This window comes from Aegilops tauschii, chromosome 2 (assembly GCF_002575655.3).
Source record: "Aegilops tauschii subsp. strangulata cultivar AL8/78 chromosome 2, Aet v6.0, whole genome shotgun sequence".
In the NCBI taxonomy this organism is placed as follows: Eukaryota; Viridiplantae; Streptophyta; class Magnoliopsida; order Poales; family Poaceae; genus Aegilops; species Aegilops tauschii.
The window spans coordinates 580,034,351-580,041,647 of NC_053036.3; the positions used below are offsets into that span (position 1 = coordinate 580,034,351).

A 7,297-nucleotide genomic window follows, 5' to 3' on the forward strand; every position below is an offset into this window, starting at 1 on the left:
GCAAAAAAGATGGTACCAGTGATTGTCAACGTTGGCGAGGTTGCAGAGGTGTAACCACTGGGCTGCTCTCATCAGGCCACCCAAACCCTATCCATGAAAATATACAAAGTGTTAGAGAATTTAGATGCTAGACCCGCTTGTTGATATAGAGTACTACAAGCTTTACAATCTTATCCTTCTTAATCAATCATCAGCCAAAATAGCAGAAGACCAAACATCATTATTTATAAGCTTGGAACAGATTAGATAAAACCGAAGTGCAAAAGGATTATCCATGAAAATGCAATACAAGTTGCAAAATAGTGAAAATAGTGTGAAGAAATACATGCCTTCCTGTGCTGCTTGCCCTCCTCACCTGCCTGCTCCTTCTGGTGTCACCGGCATCCTACCCCTCCCTTGCAGCTCACCGCATCGTGACAGGAGCGCCACCTGGAGCTTTGCGCCCACCGCTCCTTGCCCCGTAGCTGGCCTCTCCTCCACCCAACAATGTGTGTGCTGCCGCATGGAGCTCCAGCCTCGCCCCTCCTCTCCTCCCCATCGACCTCAATAAGCAAACACAATGCACCGAAGGAGAAAGAGAAAACAATTTTATATGGATCCTGCAAAAGAAAGAAAAATAAGAACCCAAGAACACATAAGCGAGAGTACGTACAGGAGGGCACGAGGACGATGGAGACCATTGGTCGGAGTTGCCGCAGGTGACCAAAGCGGCGCTGGAGAAGGCGCAGGCAGCGGCGGCGGCACATCCGAGGAAGCAGCGCTAGAAGGTCAAGCAGCTTGTAGCAAAGTGGCGCTGGAGAAGGCGCAGGCAGCAACGCCGGCAGACCCGAGGAAGCAGCGCTAGAAGGTCAAGCAGCTTGTAGCAGGCGCCCTGACCGCCCCTACCGTGCGGTGCTGTTGATGGCCGCGTGGACGGACGACTGGAAGAATGCAAGGTGGAGGGGCTAGCATGGGGAGGAGCAGCTGTACGGGTCGACGGCGGCAACATGGGGGAGAGAGGACGAGGAGGAGGAGGAGGAGGCGGCGGCGGCGGCGGCTAGGAGGGAGGCAAGCAGGGGTGGAACGAGGGGAAAAGCAGGTCGCGTGAGTGCTAGGTTTTTATCTTGTCGATTGACAATCTTCCCTCTCTCTCACGCAGAAACCAGCCCAATTAAAGTGCATGGTGGGTCTGCGGGCAAACAAGGCCCACTCGTCATGCAGACAGAAGTGAAACACCCAGGTAAAGAGAAAGGGACTGTCAAGGTTTCGACACCACGGTAAAAGGTACAACGGGTACCAGATCGTGCGAAGGAGAAGGGCCGCTCGACGCAGATGGCCCAGGTTAGCGGGTAGTCTAGCGGTGTTTATATGTTCAATGTTGACACTATTGTCGAAAAGATGAAGGATTTATGTAAAGGTAATGGTCGCTGCGCCCCTGTGGATTTTTGTTATATGAAGAAACTAGTGTTGCTATTGTAGAAAACAAAGTTAGCCAAATCTCAACGGCTGGCTTCATAACGTCTCACCAGATTCAGATTTAGCAAACTTTAGTTGGGTTGCACTGTCATGTAACATAAAAATTGTTGCATCGGCACATCCAAATGCTCATAATGCATTAAGTTATATTTTCATGAATAGTGATAATGGCACACCAGTTAACACAAATGCTCACTTAAATAACAAAGCAAGGTTCTTAGCTCTAAGAACATCAGTATGGCAATTTCAGCAGACCAACATCAAGCAACCTTTTCAGCCTACCATTAGTGAACTTTGGACTTCCAGTGGAAATTCCAGTGAAAAGCAGCTGGAGATATGCAGATCATTGTACTCTTTCCAAGACTAAATTGTCCAGCCAAGAGAAAAAATAGCTTTCATGTATTAATTATGTTATAAATCTTCTACTCCCTCTGTTCCAAAATGTAAGTCATTAAACGAAATCCTAGTCAAATTTTTTTAGGCTACGAAATTCCTGGAGTTTCCAAATTTGCCCTCGCTCGCGACAAGAACAGATCACCTCTGACGGGTCGCGGACAGCTCACCCTCTTCCTCGCTCGCCTTCTTCCTCTCGTATCCACCGCCGTCGGCGTCTTCCTCACTGCGCCCCACCACGTTGCTGCCGCCGCCGCCTTGCTCCCGCATGCCTTGTATCCCTCCTCTATTCCACTGCCGCGCTACCACCTCAGTAGGTTCCGTGGAGAAGATGGTGAGGCCAAGGTCAGATTTTTCTGGCCATGGGCGGCGGATCTGCAAGCGGCAGAGCTGGATCCTTCGCTTCTTCGCCCCCCACCCTTATGGATTTACAACATCCATCCTTTACTCTGTCCGTGTCATTGTTGTTTACCCCTGGGAGTGTTTTTAACTTGAAAATCTCTGGTGAACTACCATTTGGAGTACATTTGCTTGCTCTATTAATTTTCTTGGATTACTCCATCTTGCTCTGTTAAGTACTCCATCTTGCTCTGTACAGTACATAGTCAAAGCTACTCCAACAGTACATAGTCAAAATTACTCCAACAAGATTGCTTGGAGTATTTAACAAGATTTAACTTGTCAACATTAACAGTATTTTTCAGTAAGTATTCTGTACATGCAAGTGTTCTGAACATGCTTCTGAATATTTCCAGATTCTGAACATGCAAGAAAATCTGCAGGAGTAAACAAGTTCTTTCAGTAGATATTGCAAGTGTTTGTTCTGAACATGTACTCTTACTGAAGATATTGCAAGTGTTTGTTCTGAACATGTACTCTTACTGAAGATATTGCAAGTGTTTGTTCTGAACATGTACTCTTACTGAAGATATTGCAAGTGTTTGTTCTGAACATGTACTCTTACTGAAGATATTGCAAGTGTTCTGAACATGTACTCTTACTTTGCTTGGAGTAATTAACTGGACATCTTGGAGTACTCCAATCATGAATTATTTGCAGAAATTCAGTGAAGTACTGTACTCGAGTGTGCATTAATTACATAAACTTGCTTGCTGTTAACTGTTGTAGCATTAGGAGTAGTTTTACTGCAGTACTGCTTGAACTACTGCAAGCATTAGGAGTACTGTAAATGGAGTGCTTGCATTAGGAGTAGCAAGTGCAGCAGTAGCCCTAAATCCAGTAGCTGCAATAATGAAACCTTTTCAAACAAAAATGATCATACAAATGGAGTAAAAATAACTTTTCAGTTAATTTAAATTAACTGAAGCTTTTCCAGTTAATTAAAATGAACTGAAACCTTTTCTGTTAATTAGGGAGGACAACAGTAGTATAGCACTGCAGCAGGAGTACTTTGTTTTAGAGTATTAACTGAAACTTCTTCAGTTAATTAGGAGTAGTAAGCAAGCTGATTTCCAGTACCAATTCCTTAGATTTAAATTAACTGGAGTAGTGTAGCACTTGCTCTCTCTTCTTCTCTTGTAGTAGAGGAAGAGGAGCAGCAGACATGATGAGATGCAGAGATAGTTCATCATGCCCATCACTTTGTTCAAGTGCCATGTATGTTCTTCAGAGAACATGGCTAATATTATGGGCTGCCACATTGGTCAGCTAACTTTGATCGATCAGCATTTTGCAGTTAGGTGAGTGATAATCCGCTTGTTGTGATTATGCAGCTGCAGCCTGTCTTCCTTGAACATGGGTGAAGCATATTTTTTGGATATACTCCCAAAAATATCATTGGTGTATTACTCAAAAGGAGATGGTTCATAAGGTCAGGCAGATACACGAAGCATATTTTGATCTTATGGGTGTATCTTGCAGTTTATCTAGCTAAAATTGGCTTCATATATAGGAGTACTTTGCTGCAGCACTTGTATCAAGCTGTTTCCTACTCCGATTTCCTGACATTTTCTTAATGTGGGCTAGGTGGTTATGACAATGAAGACAAGGTTGCCAGGGCTTATGATCTGTCTGCTCTGAAATATTGGGGGGCCATCGACGCACACCAATTTCCCGGTATGCATGACAACATGACTTGGTTCATGGAAACTAAAACTGTCGATGTGCATTTTCTTAATGTAAAGTACTCCAGATTAGTGGAAAATTATTGAGAGGTGGAGGAGATGTAAAGCATGACAAGGCAGGAATTCGTTGCACACTTGAGAAGGTAAAAAAAAGAAGGAGCCATTTTTCAGTCTATGATTTTTCAGTTTAGGTAAAAAAAATAGTCTGTTTTCAGTAGCTGTCTCTGATGATCCTTTAATGAGAAAAAGAACATGTGTACTCCAGATGACAGCATTTTCAGTCTAAGTACTCCAGGCAGAGGTTCTTTCAGAATTTTATTTAAAGTAAATCGGCGTGTCAACAGGATGGCAGAGGTTCTTTCAAAATTTACAGAATCGATTTGTGCTTCAAGATGACAGCAGGTTCTTTCAGAATTTTCTTTATTTTAAACAGCTCTCAAAATAGTATTGCTCCATCAGTAGAATCAGAATTTTCTTTATCTTAAAATCAGATTATGATTCAAAAAAATTCTTTATCCTAAACAACAGAGAGAGGAGATGACCATCATATTGTTTGTGCTTGCAGTGTTTCAGTCTATGATCATCAAATTGTTTGTGCTTGCAGTTATCTCCTGGAGTTAGTTTCAGCAGAGAGAGGAGATGAACCTGGGCAGCAGCCGAGCCTCAACCTGGGTGCGGGCGAGGAAGAGCCCAGCACCAGGTTGCCTCCACCTGGGCGCGCGCGGGCCAGGAGGAGCCCCTGGGCGTGGAGGAGGAGCGCCTGGGCGTGCGAGGACGCAGATGGAGGTGGACTGGAGCGCCTGGCCGGAGGCGGGGCGGGGCGGAGGCGGAGGTGGAGGGTGGGGCGGAGGTAGAAGACTAGGACCAGGGGTATTAACTGTTAGAGTTATAATATAGGTCATGTACCCCTTTGTATTTATCCCGTTGTATAAGGGGTTTCCTGCATATGTTCCACACCTGTACATGTATATATATCGGCCTATGGCCTCATGGGAATATAAGTTGCTTATTCCAAACATGGTATTAGAGCTTTAGGTCTCTTTTTTCGCACGTGCAACTCGTGCTACGATCCAATCCCGTCGCCGCCGTGTTTTCTCCCTCCCGCTCGAAGGCTCGCAGCTGTCGTCGCTCCCTCCCTCCCGCTCGAAGTCCCCGTCGCTGCTGCTCTCCTCCCGATCGGCCGCCGCCTCTCCTCCCGATCGAGTGGATCGCCAGGCTGGGCTGGGTTGCTGCTCTCCTCCCGATCGGCCGCCGCCTCTCCTCCCGATCGAGTGGATTGCCAGTCTGGGCTGGGCTACGGCTCTCCTCCCGATCGGCCGCTGCTGTGTGGTTCGCCAGGCTGGGCTGGGCCGCTCCCTCTCCTCCCGATCTTGTTCTGTCCAGGATCCATCCCGTCCCCAGCTGCCCTTCTCGCCGGTTTCCCGTGCCAGATCCCGCTCCCAGCCGCCGTCCTCGTCCGGCTTCCTGCTGACTTCGGATCTTTGCCAAATAAAATAAAAAATGTCTGCTGCATCGGGCTATGTTGCTGCCCCTCGCTGTCCGGTGATCTCCGATGGTACCAACTACACTGAGTTCGCTGGCTTCATGCGCATTCACATGCGTGGCATTCGTCTCTGGGGTGTTCTTTCTGGCGAGGTCTGCTGTCCGCCACGTCCGGTCCCTCCGGTGGCCCCCACTCCGCCGACTCCACTGGTTCTTCCTACGGACGCTACTCAGGCCGCCAAGAATGCGGCTAAGCTTGCTGATGAGACTGCTGATCGTGCTTATGATGAGAGGGTTTTGGCTTATGAGGAGGCTCTCCAGACTTATCATGGTGCTTTGTCTGTTTACACCCAGTGGCTTGATGATGATGCTCGTGCCGCAGCTGTTCTCACTGCTAGTGTTCTGCCTCAGTTTGCTTCTGAGTTTCTGGGTCTTCCTACTGTCTTTCAGATGTGGACCTGTCTTCGTCAGCGCTATGAGCCCTCTGGTGATGCCTTATACCTTTCTGTGGTTCGTCAGGAGCATGCTCTTCAGCAGGGTGACTCTACTGTTGATGACTTTTATGCACAGAGTTCTGCTATCTGGCGCCAGCTTGATTCTCTCCGCAGTGCTGGTTGTCGTACTTGCCCCTGCTGCCAGGCTGTCCAGGCCAACTTGGAGTTTCATCGCGTCTACGAGTTCATGTCTCGTCTCCGTAAGGAGTTTGAGCCCCGGCGTGCTCAGTTGTTTGCTCGTGGCCGTATTTCTCTCATGGAGGCGCTTTCAGAGATTCGTGCAGAGGAGACTCGCTTACGTGGTGCTGGTTTGCTGGAGGTTCCCTCTGTGCTCGCTACTCGGGTTTCTTCCACTCCACCTGCTGCACCGCCCCATTCTCGCTCGAGTGCTCCGCCGCTCTTGCCCACTCCTTCTGGAGGCTCAGGTCGCCCCCGTTCACATTGTGACTACTGCAACAATGATGGTCATATTGAGTCCCAGTGCTACACAAAGCGGAAACACCTGCGCAAGGCGCGATCATCCTCCTCAGGGACTTCGTCATCTCCCTCGACAGCTTCAGCCATTGCTTTGACTGAGCAGGATATTTTGAGACTTAAGCGTCTGCTCGCGGCTTCAGGTTCTTCCTCGACGGGTACTGCTGGTTCTGTGACTGATGCTTCCCGCAATGAGCACCCGCCCTCTACACAGTCAGGTACATCCCCATGGGTTCTGGACTCTGGAGCTTCTTTTCATATGTCTTCTCATTCTTCCGCTTTGTCTTCTCTTCGGTCGCTGGATTCTCCTGTTCATGTCTTCACTGCTGATGGTACTCCACTTTCTGTTGCTAGTAGAGGCCATCTTTCCACCCCTTCTTATTCTGTTCCTGATGTTGCTCATGTTCCTCGACTTACCATGAATCTATTTTCTGCCGGTCAACTTACTGATTCTGGTTGTCGTGTCATCCTTGACGTTGACTCTTGTTCTGTCCAGGATCGTCGCACGCACACTCTGGTTGGGGCTGGCCCTCGCCACCGTGATTTCAGGGTCTTTGGGAGTTGGACTGGCTTCATGTTCCTTCCGCTGCCACCACCATCGCCAGTCCCTCCGCTGCTGTCGCCTCTGTTACTGGTTCCTTCAAGCAGTGGCATCATCGACTTGGTCATCTGTGTGGTTCTCGGTTATCGTCTTTAGTTCGTCGAGGTCTTCTGGGGTCTGTCTCAGGAGATGTCTCTTTAGAGTGTCAGGGTTGTCGTCTTGGCAAGCAGATTCAGTTACCATATTCACATAGTGAGTCAGTGTCTAAGCGTCCTTTCGATTTAGTCCATTCTGATGTATGGGGTCCGGCTCCTTTTGCTTCGAAAGGTGGTCATAAATACTATATTATTTTCATCGATGATTTTTCTCGTTAC

General features: G+C 48.0%; 1 long non-coding RNA gene across 3 annotated transcripts; it reads left to right on the forward strand.

Annotated features, from left to right (window-relative positions):
* Window positions 1-1,840: 1,840 nt before the first annotated feature.
* LOC109736830 (uncharacterized) lies at window positions 1,841-4,948 on the forward strand. 3 transcript variants are annotated; one of them, XR_006670633.2, is made up of 4 exons: window positions 1,841-3,679; window positions 3,835-3,924; window positions 4,001-4,075; window positions 4,277-4,948. It is a non-coding gene; the product is annotated as an uncharacterized lncRNA (long non-coding RNA). The 3 variants fall into 3 exon arrangements; XR_012203361.1 differs by having other exon boundaries at window positions 1,849-3,679; window positions 4,198-4,948; XR_002226473.4 differs by having other exon boundaries at window positions 1,881-3,679; window positions 4,537-4,948.
* Window positions 4,949-7,297: the final 2,349 nt, after the last annotated feature.